The sequence below is a fragment of the Pleurodeles waltl genome, chromosome 4_1, assembly GCF_031143425.1.
Source record: "Pleurodeles waltl isolate 20211129_DDA chromosome 4_1, aPleWal1.hap1.20221129, whole genome shotgun sequence".
Lineage (NCBI taxonomy): Eukaryota > Metazoa > Chordata > Amphibia > Caudata > Salamandridae > Pleurodeles > Pleurodeles waltl.
This window is the reverse complement of record NC_090442.1, coordinates 72,293,694-72,312,579: the sequence shown is the minus strand read 5'-3', so window position 1 is coordinate 72,312,579 and position 18,886 is coordinate 72,293,694. Positions and strand designations below refer to the sequence as shown.

Genomic DNA, 18,886 nt, shown 5'->3' with positions numbered 1-18,886 from the left:
AGCTCTGTGGGTGGGCAGGCGAAGACGCATTGCCAGAATACAGTGACCAGTGCTAAAGCTGGAAAAGCTTTACTCCCCCTTACTCTCACCTGTCGGAGATAAGAGAAGCTGTTCCCCAGACCCCGGCGGACTCCAGCTCAGACTATGAGAGATAAACGGGTATTCGAGGTTATACTGCCGCCTCACCGCGCTTGCGGTTTTAGTTTATCTTCTCTGCTGTGGTAATAAGTAGCCAGGGAGAGAGCGGCGTTTTTCGCACATCCTGGAAGCGGCACAACACCCAGAGTGCAGTAATGGCAGAGCACATCCAGCCGACGACCTCCCTCACACCAGACAAACCACCCCAAAGTCCTCAGCTGTCCCAAGAACTTTACACGCGCTGTAAAACGTGGGACAGCGCCACGGGGTACACTCCTGGCAGACCGGGTGTGTAAAAATCAACACAACATCCGCGTGGACGGGGAGGCACCAACAGGGCAATACGTCATGTGCTGACAGACCCAGCAGGTGTTCACAATATGTGCTGGCAGACACCCCTGGGACAGCACATCACTCACAGAGCAACACAGGACATGCATGTGCTGGCATCTCCACCCCACAGAGGGCGGCTTCGCTAAGAAGCAGCAGTTCTGCCATTCCCAAGCACTGGACCTTAGACCAGGGTTCTGCAAAGTCGGTCCTGGAGAGCCGGGTCCATGCCAGGTTTTTAGCATATCCACATTTAGAAAAAAAGATGTTTCAGAAAGCTGCATTTTCTGAAAAAAAGATGTTTCAGAAATCTACATTTTTCTAAATGTGGATATGCTAAAACCCTGGCATGGACCCGGCTCTCCAGGACCGACTTTGCAGAACCCTGGGGACTGAGATCACTCATTTGCAGAGTACTCGAGTTAGCTGGGAGCCGAGTTCACCCTGCTGGGCTACTAGTGACATGCCAGGCTCAGCAATGCGCACGTAAATCACTGCGCCAGCTTAAAGCTCTCTACAGTGAGGCAGATGTTCACAGTTGCTTTCCCCCCTTAGAAACCAGGTTACTACGACCACACACGGGGATGAAGTAAAAAAAAGAAATACCATTCTAAATCTCCTCTCCAGCCCTGTCTAGAGACAACTTAATAGCAGACAAATGGTGCACAAAAAAATAGCAAGACGTTGGCAGGGATTTTGAAGGCGATCTGGAACTGGCACAGTCCTCACCTCCATGTGGTAAAATGTGAAAAGCACAGTCAAACACATTACTAGGTTCAAAATATTTAATTACTTTGCTCTGATAAAAAAAACAGGATACATTGATGCATTCATCGAATTCATTAACCATCATTGTACGCTATGCAGTTCTCGCGTGAAACTAGGGGGCCCAAAACAGAACCTAGAGGCATTAGCCAGCACCGTGATTACCCGACTTAAAATAAATCTCCACTATTCCATAGGTACTAACCATTAAAGAATACATAACAGATAACGCATATGATACAGTGACATGTAACTGAAGCAGCATTAACGGGTGTAAAAAGCAGTATATATTTTCTGGTTCACAGTATTCCAGTCTACAATGCGTCATACGCAAAGCACTGCACAAGCCACAATACTGAACATAATCCAGTGTAATCCTTGTAGTTATTAATTGTGTCACTCAAAGAAAGCACACACTACTGGATGTACACAAACAGAAGTTAATTACCTCTAATGTTCTGCTGACACAGGTGCCCAAAACACTCGGTTTTCAAAGACTGCCGGTTAATATGCGAGGTCAGATGCAAATTAATGTACTAGAGGTCATGCACCCAGACTGCACTGCCCAGAATTACATTATTTAATGCTGGATAATTTCTATCACTTGGTGAATGCAGCAATTCCAATGTGTAGGAATCCACCATTCATATAACCTAGTCCAACCCTTGGATCTGGGGGTATCTCTGAGGTCCCGGATAGAAATAGTTTGCCATTACGGTTCAAGTGTTAACTATAACTTAATAATATTCTTCAGGAAACTGTAGGGCGCCCCTTGCCCACTCCTGTCCACCCTGTCTTTCTGCTGGGAGCAGGGTCCCCCTGTGCTGCCTGCAGAAACAGATACATTACTTAAATAATGTCAGACTTTAGCAGTGCTTGTGGAAAGGAATGCATAGCTTTCAAATCCGCTTCGCAGGATGACATGACCTTTTTCTAAACAACGAGACATTTATTTAAAATAAAATTAACAAAAGCGTCGGCACACAGGGACTGTACGGGGAAATCCGGGACGTCTGGCCACTCTATGACTGTCCTTGTTGCCACAGACCTTGCCACGCCTTTAGGGGGTGCAACTAGTGAGACCTGAAAAGGGGGGGGGGGGCACTGACCTGTGGGTGGGGAGGGGCGCTGTGTTGAGCAATAACTTTTAATTTTAAAGCACCTGCTGCAGAGTTCCTTGTGCGTCCAGCTTTTAGTATGGAACAAAAATGTCAAGAGAACTTGTGCAATCAAAATTTCTCCTAGAGTGAGAGAGGTTCATCTGCTGCCAGTTTTGGCTCGCCATAAAATAGCGCAGAGTTAGTAAGTCTGTGGCAAAGAACAGATCTGTATTCTATGTGGGTAACTGCGCGGATTAGTAAAGCCAGCCTTTACAACAAACAAATGAAATGAATGTGAGAGAGGGACTGATGAGAGGGACTGTTGAGAGATGAGGGGCACTTTTGCCAGGTGGTGAGGAATCAGAGGAGAAGGTCATATGGGGGGGGGGGGGGGGGGGTGGACTGTCGCACCAGGCGCCAGCAGTGCTAAAGCCGGCCCGTCACAGACCGTCAACTCTGACACCTCCCATGATATAATGAGGACAGATTCGGTTTTAAGAGTCTCGGTGCATCTACAGAAATGATTTAATCTTGACTGCTGCGGCCTCCCTACAGCAGTGTTCAGACACTAGGGGTGCCCTTTCCAACACAAGCGGTCTCCCACTTGTTTTGACTGCTAATGCTTTTCATCTAGTCAGACTTGGTTGACGCGTATACAAGGCCCGAAGAGCAAGCAGCCTGTCTGAAAAGAAACAGAAGTTTAATTATAGCTCCTTCAGTTCAGTTTAGGTTGCTGGAAGCACTCTCAACAAACAGCTGAGCTCCATATACTAAAACTTTAGAATCCTGTGCATAAAAGACATTCAATCAGGGGGTTTGAGCACACAAACCTGAGCAAGGAATGATAAACTCACTGACCTAACTTGTACTTGTGTATTCATACAACATCCTCAACAAAACAAAACAGTAAGGGACACAAAACTGTCTTCTCAACCACCATACACAATGCCCGGGGGACACGTTCATATCAATCAGTCACTCAATCAGTGAAGTCCCCCAAACAAAGATGCCTACAGCTGTTGCTGCCCGATAAAAGTAGCGCCTGGAATGAAACATGTGTCTTCAAGTGACTGTGAATTTAAAGCTTAAAGTGTGATGTAAAATTAAAGCATAAACTTGACTTTGTACATGCTTAAAGTAGTGGAAAATAATAATTGCCGCGTTACGCCCATGCACTATGTTGCTCCGACTTCCAAAAGCATAAATAAAATAAAAAAATACTCCCACTTCAAAACCTTATCTGGAATCCTGTTTAGGAGTCATAGTTAGGATAATGCACAACCTAACGAGAGGCATCTGGTGCAAAAAACAAGCACGAAGTTTACAGAAATATTAAACGAAACTCCAGTACGTCGAATGCCTCTTTTCCCTTGCTTAAACACCCAAACCACGGCAAAACGGATTACTAACCGCAGACCGCAGGTGAAAATAAGTCGAAAGATCAAACCAGAAGCCACAATTTACCAACAGTATGTCACACGTAAGAAGAAAAGACTGAGAGACACTTTCTCCCACACTGCTTCTCACACTGCCCTACCTGTACTTTCTGGGAACACAATGGAGTCTTCATTGGAACTCGTGTGTCTTATCAACCTTCGCCGGGCGCCCCCCTTCTACACTCAGGTAAGTCCACCCTTTAGTTCCCCTCCGCGCCCACGTGTTATGTCCCCACTCCTCTGCCTTTCCGTCCTTTGGGGCGTTCCACCTCTTGCTCCACTCCGCGATCTTGCCCTTGATTCCCTCTCGTCCCCTGAATGATCGCTATTAGTAAGTGTCCTCATTCCTTCCTTCGCTGTGCCACCGCCCCACCCTTAGGATCGCCCTCCCTAAGGATCACCCTGCTCCAAGGTCTGATTCTATTAAAGACCAACCTCCCCGTTCAGGGCCTTCCCTCTTCTTCCCCCAATGTCACATCCTCTTCTTAAGTACCCCTCCTTTGTCCCCTCCCCATATAGTCGCCCCCCCAGCCTTCTCCTATAGAAGTGAACCAATCCCTCAAAAGAACCCCCACCACACACCCTTGCCCTATATTAGTGTGTTTGCCCCTGGGTCAACGCCTTCCTCTTCCAAGTGACTCTGCCTCTATGCGTCTTCCTCCTGAAGGTGCGCCCCTTCAGCAGACTTCCCACAACCAGAATATCCTACACTTAGGGCCATATGTACGAACACTTTTTCCCATAGACACAGAATGGGTAAAAACCTTTGCTATATCTGGCCCTTAGTCCCCTCTTTCGCGAACGGATCCGCAGACCCTCCACAGGGCCTTTCTACCTACCCCTCCCTAATTAAGGTGCCTCCTTTAGCTCTGACAGTGTATTCTCCTCTAGGTTACCCCTCATCCTCTCTCCGGGGACCCTCCATCCTGAAGATATCCCAAACCTAGAAACTATCCCTCCACCAGTGTATCCTCTTCTAGGTTACCCCTCATCCTCTCCCCTGGGACTCTCCCTCCACAGGATCTCTCGTCTAAAGGTATTTCTCCCCAGAGACTATCTATCCATCAGTGTGTCCCCTTCTAAGATACTTCCTTCCTCTCTGAAAGTAACCAATCCACAGAGACTATTCCACGACAAGTGTGCCCCCTCCCTCCTTCCTTAGGTCACCCCTCATTCTCTCTTAAGGGGTTTTCCCTCTTGGAGGTGCCACGCCCCTTGTCCACCTGCTCACTATTGTGCCTCCACCAGTGTGCCCTCCTCATCCTCTCCTCAGGGTCCCCCGCCCCTAGAGACTGTCCCGCCGCCAGTTTGCCCTCCTCTAGGTGACCTCCTGCTCTCCCTCCGAAGGGTGCTCCCCAGGGCACCGCACTCCCGCAGAGGCCTCACCCTGGGGTGTACCCCCCAGGGCCCCCCTCATGCTCTCCCCAGGGCCAGCCTCCCGAAGGCCTCCCTCCCCCCTTCCCAGATGTCCCCTCCTCCTCTGGGGGCTCCGTTCTCTTCCTCTGGGCACCTCTGCCCCGGTACCTAACCCCCCCCGGGTCACACCTCCCCCACCAGGGTCCCAGCCCCTCCAGCAGGCACCCTTCACCTCCCCCATGCTCTCCCCCCGCCCCCCTCCTCAAGATGCCCCCGAATACCACTCCCCCGCGGCGCAGGGCTCCCCCTGAAGTTCTGCGCCCCGGTGCGTCACCCCCGCCCCGGGACCTCCCTCCTCCCCAGGACCCCTTTCTCCCTCCCGGCCCCCTTCAGCCCTCCCCCTGCTCCTCTCCGACCCTCTGCCCTCTTTGCTCCTCGCTCTTACCCGTGGGGGTGCGCCGGCCGGGCCCCCTTCGCCAGGTCAGTAGCGGTGGGGGCTGCTGGCCGCACGGGGGGGCTGCAGGTCGGTGGGCGCCGCCATTGTGAGGATCGAGGACCACAAGAGCCCCCCGGACAGCCCACCAATCACAGAGGCAGGCAGAGAAGGGGACCCCGCGATTGGCCAATCAGAGGGCCAGTGACAGCGGCCCAGAGTCAGGACGCATCACACATAACGGGATGGAGGACGAGGGGAGAGTAAGATGGCTGTCGGCGGCTTCACGAGCCCCCGCACAATGACAGCTGGGGTGTACGCGAACACCGAGCCTGGGGGGCAGACTGCCCGTCATTTAGGAAGCGGTGAACGCCATCTTGGTAAAGTGTACAGAGGTCTCTGCAATCTTTACTGTTATTAAGTACCCTCACCCGATAACACCACTTAATAATTTACAGCAGTGGATAAACTTTTATATAAATAACAGCCAATATCTTTCACTTTGTATAATGCGTTTATCACTCTCTAAACGTGCTTATTTTTTCTTTTTTGTAAATATACTTATTTTTTGCCTGAAGCAGCTTGTTCCCAAAAAACACCAGATAAATATATCTCCTACATACAGGTGTAGTCTGAGGGATGTTGTACACTATTGAGGGACGTTTCCAACATCTGGCACTATCTGGCCAGCAGGCGCAGTACCTCAGTAAGGCGGCCCACTTTATATAATGTAGGTAAACATTCCAAGCCAAACGCAGAACTAGTTCAGACAAGTAATGACAACCCCAATATTTATTTCATGTCAAGACCGGAGGCTCCTATTATGCTTTTTAGTCCTGCTTTAATAATGTAGCAGATAATGGTGAGCGACGGGCTTTGTCTGAGGTGCAGGGGGAGGTTGTTCAAGCTCTTTGCTGCAACGTTGGTAAAGGATCGTCTTCCTGCGTTGGTTTTGTGGATGCGAGGGATGGTGGCCAAGGCCATCTGGGTGGAGCGGAGGGATCTGGCGGGGTGTGGAAGGAGATGCAGTGATTCAGTTAGGCTGGTCCTGGGTTGTGTATGGCCTCATACGTATGGGTGAGTAGCTTGAAGGTGATTTGCTTCTTGACCAGTAGCCAGTGGAGGGTCCTCAGGTGTTGGGAGATGTGTTCTTGGCGTGGGAGGTCCAGAATGAGTCTGGCGGTAGCGTTCTGGATGAGTTGTAGTTTTTTTGATGTTTCTAGTTGAGGTGCCGATGTAGAGGGCATTGCCGTAGTCAAGCTTGCTTCTGACTAAGGCGTGGGCAACTGTCCTGCGACAGTCTGCTGGGATCCATCTGAAGATCTTCCGAAGTTTGCGGAGTGTGTGCCAGCAGGAGGAGGCAACTGAGTTAACCTGGTGAGTCATGGATAGGGAGGAGTCATGGACGATGCCTAGGTTGTGGGTGTGCTCAGTCAGTGCAGGGGGGAGCGCTGAGGGATGTGGGCCACCAGGAGTCGTCACAAGCTGAGGTGGCATGTCTGAAGACAATGAGCTCAGTCTTGTAGGAGTTTAGCTTGAGGCAACTTTCCCTCATCCAGGTGGCGACAGTTTCCATTCTCGAGTGGAAGTTCCTTTTGGCAGTGTCCAGGTCTTCGGTGAGGGAAATGATGAGTTGTGTGTCTTTGGCATATAATACAATGTTCATACCGTGGCTGCTGACGATGGCTGCAAGCAGGGCCATGTATAAGTTGAACAGTGTGGGGCTCAGTGAGGATCCTTGGGGGGGACTCCGCAGTTGACTCCTGTGGGTCTGGATGTGTAGGGTGGGAGTCTGATCCTCTGCGTCCTCCAGAAGAGGAAGGAGTGGATCCATTCCAGGGCTCTTCTGCAGATTCCTATGTCGTGGAGTCTGGTGTGCGGGGTGCTGTGGGACACCGTGTCGAAAGCTGCTGGGAGGTCGAGGAGTATGAGTACGGCGGTGTGGCCGCAGCCTAGGAGTAATCGGATGTCGTCTGTGGCTGCCAGGAGGGCTGTCTCTGTGATGTGGTTGCTGCGAAAGCCAGACTGGGAGTTGTCCAGGGAGTTGTTGGCCTCGATGAAATTCCGTAGTTGTACGATGATTGCTCTCTAAAGTACTTTGGCGGGGTAGGGTAGCAGCGAGATGGGCCAGAAATTCGTTAGTTCTGATGGGTCGGCCGAAGGTTTCTTCAGGAATGCCTGCCATGAATGACGATGGGGAAGCCTATAAACAAGAATTACAGGATTTTATTCAGATATTTGTGGAGCAAACCCTTGGGACATTGAAAATACTGTTATAAATATGATGTCCCAGACATTGTTGGCCCATTCTGTGGGGGACAGCAGAAAATGTAAATTAATATCTGTAGCTACAAAAAATAAAATTATCCCTAATGACGGCACACAATCGAATAGTGAGGTTTCCTCAACCCAGATTAAGAATTTAGATCCTCCGAGGCCTCCAGCTAAGGAGGGGAATACTTCCAATAATTCTAAAAGTTCTGGCAATTTGCATTCTAAATGCAAATCAAAAAACAAACCTGTTGAAGTGCCAAAAGGAATAATTATTTCAAAAATCTTGGACACAGATGATGAGTAGGACAAATCTGATATGGCTGGTAACAATGACCCTGTTTTTTCCCCTCCTCCTTCTAAGAAAAGCAAATTAATCACCAACCTTGACCCTTTTCTTTCCAATACCATTATGGATTCTGAGGGGATCCCTATGTTTCACCCTTCTCTTATTCACCACCCTAATTCTACGGAGTGATTTCCAGCCACCCATGTTGGGGAATATATTTCTTCTCGCCTTCGCCTCCCAATATACAAATAAACACAAGCAAAACTAAAATCTGAGTGCCCTAGACATTCTTTGCCTTCCAACATTACTATTACTCCTTCTATTGACCAATCTTTTATTACTTTTTTCTCCAAATTTGGGAAAGATCCATGAAAAGGGGTCAACAAAGCCTGGTCAACTTGCCAGGATAAATTATTGGATGTGGTAGGCCCGCTCGCTCATATTTTTGATTTGGCAGAATCAGCCAGATTGAATAATGTGAACATCAGTCCTAAAGACCTCTCTCTGTGGGTTCAAAAAGACTTTTGTTTATTGGGTAATGCTAACTCAGCTATTATTCATGAAAGAAGGAAAGGTTTATTATTGAAACTGGACCCAAAACACGCCAATCTAGCCACACTCTACCCAGGTATAAAAGCAGAAGGTCAACTCTTTGGGGACTCATTCATCAAAGACCTCAGTCACTACATCACAAAGTTTTTGTCCCTTGACAAAGCAAAATCTTTAAAAAAAAAAGAAGGTCTTCAATCAACAGGTTTTTGCATGGGCCGGTAGAGGCAGGAGCAGCTTTACTGGCTGTGCCTACCGCAACCAGGGATCGAGAGGCTCCTTCAACGTAACCTACAGCATGCAGGGGTACAAACCCCAGTTCTATCCTCCGAGGACTAGGGAATATTGTGGCTGTGGACAAAAGAATTGCAAGTCCAATACTCCTATCACCTGGCCTTCCCATAGGGGTCTGTCTCCAATCTTTTAGACCTGGAATGGCATAGCAAGCAAAAAAACTGATGGATTAAACCCAGATCTGTGACTGGGGGTGAATGTTTGATTTGTTCTGCATTCTGTTCTTCATCTGTTGTTTTTGCACTTTTAGAAAGTGGGCATGTCTCTGCACTCACTGCCCTGTGAGCCCTCCCTCCAATACATGTATAGCTTGGCTGGGGTGACAGTTCAACTTGTGCATTCCCTTCAGAAATCCACAAAACAGGACACTCACCATTTTCTGCATACTGATGGCTCTTCCTGGGGAAGGGTTGGGGAGGATCTCACTCTTACATTTCAAAGGGGTAAGGGTTGGGGTGCATACAAGAGGGCTGCTTACCCCCCACAGGCTGTCTGGAGCCGAGACTGACTTCAAGGGGGACCTGCACACTTCACAAGGTTTCTTTGTGGCCATCGACCACATCAAAGGCACTATGGGGGTCATTCTTACCCTGGCGGTCCGAGACCGCCAGGGCAAAAATGACTAAAGCACCGCCAACAAGCTGGCGGTGCTTTCTGCCCTATTCTGACCGCGGCGGTACCGCCGCGGTCGCAACGCCGGTGCCGGCGGTTTCCCGCCATTTATGCCCCGGCGGTGATAATCCGCCAGGGCAGCGCTGCAAGCAGCGCTGCCCTGGGGATTATGACCCCCTTACCGCCAGCCTGTTTCTGGCGGTTTGCACCGCCAGGAAGAGGCTGGCGGTAAGGGGTGTCCTGGGGCCCCTGGGGGCCCCTGCACTGCCCATGCCACTGGCATGGGCAGTGCAGGGGCCCCCTAACAGGGCCCCGGCCAGCTTTTCACTGTCTGCATAGCAGACAGTGAAAAGCGCGACGGGTGCAACTGCACCCGTCGCACGGCCGCAACACCGCCGGCTCCATTAGGAGCCGGCTCCTGTGTTGCGGCCTCATTCCCGCCGGCCCAGCGGGAATGTCGGAATGTGGGCCACGTGAGTGCGACCGCATTGGTGGCCGCATGGCGGTTTCCGTCTGGCGGGCAGCGGTAGCTGCCCGCCAAAGTCGGAATGACCCCCATGTCTGTATAAATAGGGGCCCTTTGACCCACTAGGTAGTACACTCATGGACCTCCAAAAAGACTACTCTAGAACAAAGACCACTGTGTGTCAGGATCGCCAGACCTGAGGGTTCCCAGGAAGTCCTGCTCTGACCTGCTGCGCTGCCCTGCTGCCTGCTGATCTCTGCCTACGTTTCTTACAGACTTCCCCAAGCAAACCCAGAGGGGCATATTTATACTCCGTTTGCGCCGGAATTGCGTCGTTTTTTTTTACGCAATTTCGACGCAAAACTAACTCCATATTTATACTTTGGCGTTAGACGCGTCTAGCGCCAAAGTCCATGGAGTTAGCGTCATTTTTTAGCGTGGACACCTACTTTGCGTTAATTATATGCAAGGTAGGCGTTCCCGTCTAAAAAATCGACTCCGAGGCATGTGCGTCGGATTTATACTCCCAGGCAAAAATCACGCCCGGGAGTGGGCGGGTCAAAAAAAATGACGTACGGCCGCTTTTGCGCCGTTTTTTAGCGCCTGCAAAAGGCAGGCGTTAAGGGACCTGTGGGCTCTGAAGGAGCCCAGAGGTGCCCTCCCATGCCCCCAGGGACACCCCCTGTCACCTTTGCCCACCCCAGGAGGACACCCAAGGCTGGAGGGACCCATCCCAGGGACATTTAGGTAAGTTCAGGTAAGTGTTTTTTTTTTTTTTTTTGTGGCATAGGGGGGCCTGATTTGTGCCCCCCTACAAGCCACTATGCCCAATGACCATGCCCAGGGGACAGAAGTCCCCTGGGCATGGCCATTGGGCAAGGGGGCATGACTCCTGTCTTTGCTAGGAGGTGGTTGGGAGTGAAAAAAAATGGCGCAAATCGGGTTGAGGCGAAAAAATTGCCTCAACCTGACTTGCCCCATTTCTTGACGCCCAAACCCCATATCCCCCTACGCCGGCGCTGCCTGGTGTACGTCGGTTTTTTTAACGCACACCAGACGGCGACGGCGGCTAACGCCGGCTAACGTCATTCAATAAATATGGCGCCCGCATGGTGCTTCAGAATGGCGTTAGCCGGTGCTAATTTTTTTGACGCAAAACTGCGTTGGCGCAGTTTTGCGTCAAAAAGTATAAATATGGGCCTGAGTGTCTACATGGCCCCACTGAGGAGCCCTGCCTTCACAAATACTAGAAGACAGCGAGCTACTGCCAAGTCCATGCAGGAGCCAGACTCCATCACACGCCTTTCCCTGAAACCAAGGTGAAGCGCCTCCAACCACTGCATGCCTTCAGGACCCGGGTGGCAGTGGTGATTCTCCCTTCCCGACCACCAGGGGAGGCTTTCCCTGAAACCGAGGCAAAGTGCCTCTGTTCCTGCCAAGTCTGTTGAGCAGTCGGACTTCTTCAATTACTGTTCCCGGCCACTCAAGAAAGGGAGAGTGTGACCGGGGTGAAGAATACTGTGTTAACCCCAGGCAGAAGCGCCCAACCATTCTCTAAATCACCCAGTACTGATGCGAGCGCACCGCAGGGCTTATCGTAGGGCAAAATTATTTTTTAAATTACTATTTTTAAATTATTATCAGAGTACTGCCAGATTACTACTGAAAAGGTGACTGCTGCTTTCACCTGAAGCACTGATAAGTAAACTGTACTTTCTTATTGATTCATCCCAATTATACTTGAAAGATTATTGCTAAATAGATTACTGTTAGTTTTGCACATACCTCAAAATGAAAAGATTTTATGTATTTTTCTACAACCCTGTGTGGAGTCCTTTTTGTGGTGCATGCAGTGAGGTCACTGTGGGGATAAAGTGCACAAATACTTTACACACTGCTTTGTAAGTTTAGCCTGCCTGCTCTGCACCAAGCTACCAGAGGGTGAGCAAATGTTACCTAAGTTGTGTATCTGACTTGCCCTGACTATATTCAGTGGATTCTGCTTGGCTATGGTACATCCCCTAGCCAACCAGAAGCTCAATTTCTAACAGATGGTGAGACTAGACTTAGAAGATGCTTATCTCACAATACACATTCATCCATCTTGCAGGAAATTTCTCCAGTTCCAGTGGCAGAGAAAAACCCATCAGTTTTCCTCCCTTCCTTTCGGACTTTGTTCGGCTCCCTGGTGTTTCACGAAAGTAATGAAGCTGGGAGTCGCCCATCTCAAATCTCTAGGCATAAGACTCATAATATATTTTCTCTTAAAGAGTCAAAATGTTCAAATGCTTTACTCCCATCTTCATGTCACATGCTCACCTCTCTCAGACCTGGGTTTTGTGGTAAACTTGGAAAAATCAATAATGATTCCCACTCAGCAAATAGAGTTCCTAGGTTTTTTTAGTAGATTCCTCTACCGCTACCATTCATCTTCCCATTTCTAAGGTAAACTTAATCAAAAAAGAAATCCTTCACACTCTCTGCAAAGGTCAAATCTCCCTCAGATCCCTGGCAAGAATCATAGGTCTACTTTCTTCCTCCATCCAAGCCATCTTTCCGGGCCCCCTACATTATCGGGCTCTGCAACGTTTAAAAATTCTCTGTCTACGCAAAGGTTTAGCCCAGTAGTTCCCAACCTTTTGACTTCTGTGGACCCACACTTTATCATTACTCGAACCCAGGGACCCCCACTGAATCGTAATTGGAATCTGGGTCCCCCCCACTGAGTCATTACTGAAAGCTGGGGACCTAGTCTGTTAATATTATTTAATTTTCTAAGCACTCGTGGACCCCCGATGAGGTTTCACAGACTCTCAGGGGTCCCCGGACCACAGGTTGGGGACCACTGGTTTAGCCTATTCTGACCTCATAGAATTAGACACAGAGATCCTTCTAGAGCTTCAAAGGTGGATAGACCATTTAGACGCCTTGAATGACAGGACCATCTTTGCCTAAGCGAACGATCTTCCATTAGAATCAGATGCAAGCCGAACAAGCTGGGGCACTCATTGTGGACCAATACGACTGGAGGTACATGGTCCATAGAGGAGTCGAAACTGCATATCAACTGTTTAGAGGTACTTGCAGGCTCCTTTGCAATCAAAAGACAAAGGACAATGTTCTATTCTTTTCTGCATGGACAGCATCTCTGCTGTTCATTACATCAATCACCTGGGGGGTACCAAATCAACACCTTTGGCAGAGTTTGCAAAGAGCTTATGGGAGTTCTGTCTTCCAACAAAATTTCTCTACAAGCAGAGTATCTTCCAAGTATTCAAAACTCCATTGCAGATTGGTACTCCCGCCATCTCAAAGCCTTCAGTGATTGGAAACTCCATCCCTCGCTATTTAAAATTTTGTTGAATGAATGGGGCCCCTTCAACACAGATCTCTTTGCTTCCCCCCTAAATTCCCAATAACCATTCTTCTTCTGTTGGTGGCCAGATTCCTTAGCTCTAGCAACAGACGCTTTTCTACAAGATTGGTCCTCTGCAATCAATTATGCTTTTCCTCCTTTTATCACGATCAACAGAGTATTAGCTCAAGTCAGACATCAAAAAGCTACCTTGGTCATAACGCCCTATTCAGGCAATCTAAGGTCTGGTTTCCCCCTCTCCTCGAACTAACAGTGGACTTCCCAGTCCTTCCTCCATCATTTCCTCACCTTCTTCTAGACCCATCCTGATCTCCCCACAACCTTGTAATCAACCATTCCCTAACACTCTCGTCTTAGAAAGTATCAGGTCTTCCCAACCAGGCATTTTCATTTCGTCAGAAACTTCAGAACTCATTAAAAATACTTGGGCCCCAGGAACAACCAAAGCTTATAAGTCAGCATGGGCTTTATGGTCAAACTGGTGGGTGGGAAAATCTATCAATCCCTTTTCAACAGATATAATCTATATCATTAATTTACTAACAGCAGAAGCTAGCTCAGGTAAGTCCTACAGAACCATCAATTTATACAGATCAGCAAACTCCATGATTCATCCTAGTATCAATGGTAAACCTGTGGGAGAACTCCCGTTAATCAGTCATTTACTGAAGGGAGTAAAACTTTCAAAACCTCCTTCTCCAAAGTATACAAAACTATGGGATGTAACTGTGGTATTGCATTTATTTCTTGGCATGATAATACAGAACTTTCCTTGAAAATGCTTTCAGGAAAAATGGCTATGTTGTTATGTCTTATTTCTGTTAAACAATTATCAGATGTCTAATCATTAGATGTGTCTTCATGTCAATATACACCTACAGGAGTACTATCTTATGTTGACAAACACACTAAAACCAATTTACATACTGTCTTTTATCCTTACTTTCCAAACAAACCAAAACTTTGTCCCCCATTACAAGTCTGGCGGTCACTAGACTGCCAGACTCGTGGATTGTGGTTGGACCACCGCCAATGTGGCAATCCAAACGCCATATTTTAACTGTGGCAACCATGCCGCTGTGGGACCGCTAACACTGCCAGGATCAGAGATCCCGGTGGTCTGGCGGTTGCAGTGGTCTTAATGCGCCAGGGCAGCGCTGCAAGCAATGCCGACCTGGTTCTCAGCCAGCCTTTTCATGGCGCTAGCACTGCTATGAAATAGCTGGTGGAGAATGAGTGCAGGGGCCCCCAGGGGCTGCTTTGCTCAGGTTTCCGCCGGCTGACCTAGCGGGAAACTCTTAATGGGTCCGACGGGGAGGTAGCCAGTATGGCGGTAACCTCCCCATCAGAAGTTTAGCGGCGGTGTAAACCGTCCCCAAACTCATAATCAGGCCCTTTGGGTTGGATTGTGTTTAAAAGAATATGAGAAACATACGATCAACCTCAGAATGCCCTCTCTCCACCAGCTTTTGATTTCTTTTTGTAAACCTCGCAAACCAGTTTCCTCCACTACTCTGGCTCGTGGGGTCAGATAGGTAATGTCCTTGGCAGGCATTGACATTTCTGTGTTTGGGGCTAACGCTCCCAGGGGTGCTATGGCTTATAAAGCTTTTTAGGCAGATTGTAGACTAGAGGACATTCTGAGTTTGGACGAATGGAGAACGTTTTTAGAACATTTTACTGTAAACCTGTTAAAACTGCAACTTCAATTGTGGTTGATATGCTTTAAACTGGGATAACAGGAGCCTCCAGTCTTGACATAAAATGTAAATTTTCCTTGTAATTTATGAAGGAAAGTCTTAATTTTATTAAAGAGACAGAGGTGAGTATTATCCCACTGCAATCACTGTTATACGTATATTGTTCTATTCCCTCCCTAACAAGGAGTCCAGCATTGCCACCGGCCTCATCATCATAAAGAAGCCAGCTTTCCTTCGGATTGGTCCTTCTTCTCGTTTCTTCAGGATTCCATGATCGTCTGTCTCCAAGGTGATCAGGACTTCTCTACAAACTTGTTAGTTATTAACTTTTGCCAAGATCTTTTATCGTTTATTTTAGCAATTGCATTTATTTTTTCAATTTTCCTTTGTTTTATGGTTCATCTTCACCTTCTCGCACAAGAAAACAGGGTGGCTTGCAGTCAAATGTGTACTCTATAGTCAGTTCGATTACCTTATTGGTGCTTACTATTTTTACGTTCTTTTATCCCATTGGCAAGCCTGTTGCTTAGCCTATTGGGATTTGTAGTTCTTGAATGCTGCTATATTATTAAAGCATGATTAGAAAGCATAATACTCGTCTCCAGTCCTGCCATAAAATTAAGATTTTCCTTCGTAAATTACTAGGAAAATCTACATTACCTTTACAAGCTGCTGGAAAGGATTTTTTTTTTTACTTTTATTGCAAGCGAATGTCACAAATGTAACAAGATCATGAAACAAAGAAAACATGCTGCACCCTAAACTTGGCAACCATACTGTTATAATAAAAAAAAAAATGAAAGTGTCATATATAATGTTGACAGAACAGTAGAGATGCTTCCTAGAACACAGGATTAATTAGAACAGATATTGAAGCCTATTTATACATTTTAATTTTAATACACATCACAGTAAACTAGGTTTCCTGTTGGTGCACACAAAGTGTACTATTGGCTTTGGATTACAGTAGCCTGAAGTCATAGTTTAAACACAAAAAGATAACTTAAAATGTTAAATAAAGGAAAGTGAACCAAAAGGAAAAAAGTAATAGCAGAGTAAACTATTGAGCACCAAGCGGGACTGAAATGCACTTGTTATTTTAGGCAAATATGCACTTCTCATCAGTGGAAATGGGTCACTATAGAGACAATGGTTGAAGTGGCTGAACCATGGCCTCATGCTCTATCCTGTGGTGGATGGAAGCAAAACATGAACGTTAGATGAATGGATAAATGAGTGAGGAGGGATGACCTAAAGCTCCTCTATGCATTTAAATACATATCCATTTTTAATTTAGGAACGTTATTAAATACATCCACACTTGCAAACTATCTCTAAGCCAGACATAAAAACCAAATGCTTCACTAAAATAGATGTGTGAATTCTAGATGGATCAGAGGTGGTGGATGCATCCTAAAAGTACAACTGTCAAAATAACCTTTAAGTCTTTTCAACATTGGTAGCTTTACCCGGCGCTGTTAGATTTTCCAGGTCTGTGCACGAGTAGGTTAGAATGCAATTGAAAAACATGAACTCAAAAACCTACTCGCACATGGACCTGGGAAACTTCAGAATTCTGAACATTTCAGGCTGCCTAAATAATGAAGTGGACACACAGGGCTTCTGTATAAGTGCATGTTGTGTTAAGTTATTGGGTTACTGTGTTTAACCCTCAAAGCCACTATGACAGCATTGTGGTGCATTATCAATCTGGGCACTCTTTCTAGAGGCGCTGGAAATCCCACCAATTGATTTATGTCTTTTGATAGTGTTTTGTTGTGTGCATTTAGTATAATTTGTCCAGTAGTTAATATAGAAGTGCCTTCTGTAGGCTAGTGTGAAATAGTGTGTAGATTCATGTAACATTACATAGCTATTTATAGAAAGGTAGTGTTGATAAAAGCATGTTGGAAGTTTTCTGTTTTTGGCTTTTAGGCATTTTCACTGTTTTGTTATGTTTATGGGTCTCGCCTTATGTCTCAATTTCTTTTATGAGTGTTTGGATCTGAGTAAATATGTATGTTTAAAGCTGCACTGTGCTGGTTACATACACCCGATGGGCAGGTGCTTGTGATGTTACAGTAGAGTATTGAATGTGAAGCTGGTGTGTGACTGGATTGTTTTGGCAGTTACCGTTGGAAGGTTGCTCATGATGTAGTCTAAATTGTAGAGTCCCTCGTGTCACTAAGGTCATCAGAATGTGACAGCTTATGTTTTATGCTAATCAAAGTGTTAACAGTTAAACAAAGAAGATGCACTGACATGCAATTTAAATGTGCATTTGCTTGTATTTCAGAGTTCTACTTAGGTGGTATTTGGATTAGATTACAGGTTAAAGGGATTAAACCGATGTTATAATGTGATGTAGACTCTGGACTAACGGGGCATATAGAAACAATATTGAACTTCGAATGATTAATGAAACAAAAACATGTGCAAAAGTGAGAGAAATGCACTTCTCGGTTATACTTAATGAAATGCTTTAACAAAGCTTTCAATTTAAAATAAAATGTATTACTTATATTAATGAAGTATTAATAATGTTAAATTCATAAGTTTGCATATTACACATGCTTCATTAAAAAATATTAGTTGAATGCATTGTTATAATCCTCTTGCATTAGAATGAGTGATGCTTGTTGAAGCTTGTACTTTTTGACTATGCAGGAAACGGTGATTTAATTTCATAACATGAGTTTTCTCTCAAACTGTTTTCCGGTGAGAAGACTAGGAGTTAATGCTAGACCCTATTATTTACGCATAGAGATAGAATATAGTATAGTGCCCTTGAAAAAAGGACATTGTGCAACATGGACTGACATTGAACTCGTAATGAGGTCCTTAGTGAATGGCTATCTTTTGTCCATTCATTTAGAGGTGAGAAAGACAGGAGCAACTGCTTCAGACTATGAATATGGGGGCCGGAGGCTCTTCTCATGATCCGAATGAGGAGGGGCAGATAAGAAAAACAGGCGCAACTGCTTCAGGCTATGAATATGGGGGCCGGAGGCTCTTCTCATGATCAGAATGAGGAGGGGCAGATAAGTGCTTCAAAGAAGTGTTAACCAGAGCTTTTCTCCTGGTAGGATATTCTGTGTGATACCAGACAAGGCTTTGTGATCCCTGCTATCACTTTTCTTTTTCGAGTGATGTAGCACTTTCACAGGAATCTATACTCTTTAAAGTTGATGAATATTTGGACCCAGTAATTGGTGTGGTCGAACCACTAACAATGTCAATACAAACCCAATGAATTTGAATACCATGACCAATGGGGCCATGGAAGGTAAACTCCAGTCGGAAATAAAGTTAAGAGATTTATTACAAGCACAAAGTCATGTAGGCTATTCGCAATACCAAATTATAAAGCTGCAGAATCACCAAGGGTTGCACAAGGCGACTAAACAAATTAATGTGAACTAGCATTAACAAAGCTAAACATTCAAGAAGAACAATGCATAATATTAGAACAAATATCTGAGATACAGAAATCAAACGATGTTCAGGGATAGGAATCATCAGTCAATTCAGATTCAGTACAGTCATTATTAGGCTGGGCAGGGAAAACCCTACAACTAAGCAAATCAGGGAAATATGTGTGTGGTGCAAAACACATGTGGGCAAAAATAATTTGGAAAAAGATAATCTTGGATGGAAGCTACTAAGTAAGATAGGCAAAAGATAGGTAAAAAGGAAAAGGGTCAGCATATCAGAAGCCTGATGAAGAGTCTTCTAAAGGGGATTAGGTAAATATTTCTAAGTCTCAAAGGA

General features: G+C 46.4%; 1 protein-coding gene across 3 annotated transcripts in view; it reads right to left on the bottom strand.

Moving 5' to 3' along the window:
* ST3GAL3 (ST3 beta-galactoside alpha-2,3-sialyltransferase 3) overlaps nucleotides 1-5,861 on the bottom strand; it is an 807,542-nt gene extending 801,681 nt beyond the window's left edge. For 2 of the 3 annotated variants that reach the window (XM_069227817.1, XM_069227819.1), the window contains exon 1: nucleotides 5,571-5,698. The gene's annotated coding sequence lies outside the window, so the exon portion shown is untranslated. Of the gene's footprint in view, nucleotides 1-5,570 lie in introns of all 3 variants that reach the window. The other variant, XM_069227820.1, reaches the window with a different exon arrangement.
* Between the last annotated feature and the right edge of the window lie 13,025 nt (nucleotides 5,862-18,886).